The following is a 506-nucleotide window of genomic DNA, read 5'->3' as shown; positions in this document are numbered from 1 at the left end:
TTAACAAAAGTGTAGTTATGATAGAGCTGATATACTGAAATCTGTATACTGTACATCAATAGTTGACAGGTAAACAATGAAAAAATAGGACTAATCAATATGAGATTGTGTTGAATATTGTATTCTTGCATATGAATCAAAGATGTTTAAGAACAAAAATAACTCTGCAGTGTTATTTATAAATACTCATAAAATATACAATGGTTTGGGAGTGAGCCCACTTAAATGGAGGCAGCATATACATTTTTATGCAAAAATACTGTTTAAATTAAAATGTGTAAAAGTGGGGCCGGATTGCGATGTGGATTATCGGCACAGCACAGCCTCTTTCCGATTAACACAACTAATGTTTTAAGGCCAACCAACAAGGTGAATTCTGATATTCATATTTCAAGTGTGACCCACATAATTACAATAAATGGATGTTTGCATGGCTTATTAAACGTTTTTTTTTAAAAAGCATGTATAGGTACTGTTTTCACAGCGAGCGAAAAAAGGGAGGGGAG

The sequence above is a fragment of the Esox lucius genome, chromosome 17 (assembly GCF_011004845.1).
Source record: "Esox lucius isolate fEsoLuc1 chromosome 17, fEsoLuc1.pri, whole genome shotgun sequence".
Lineage (NCBI taxonomy): Eukaryota > Metazoa > Chordata > Actinopteri > Esociformes > Esocidae > Esox > Esox lucius.
Note: the sequence above shows the minus strand (reverse complement) of the source record.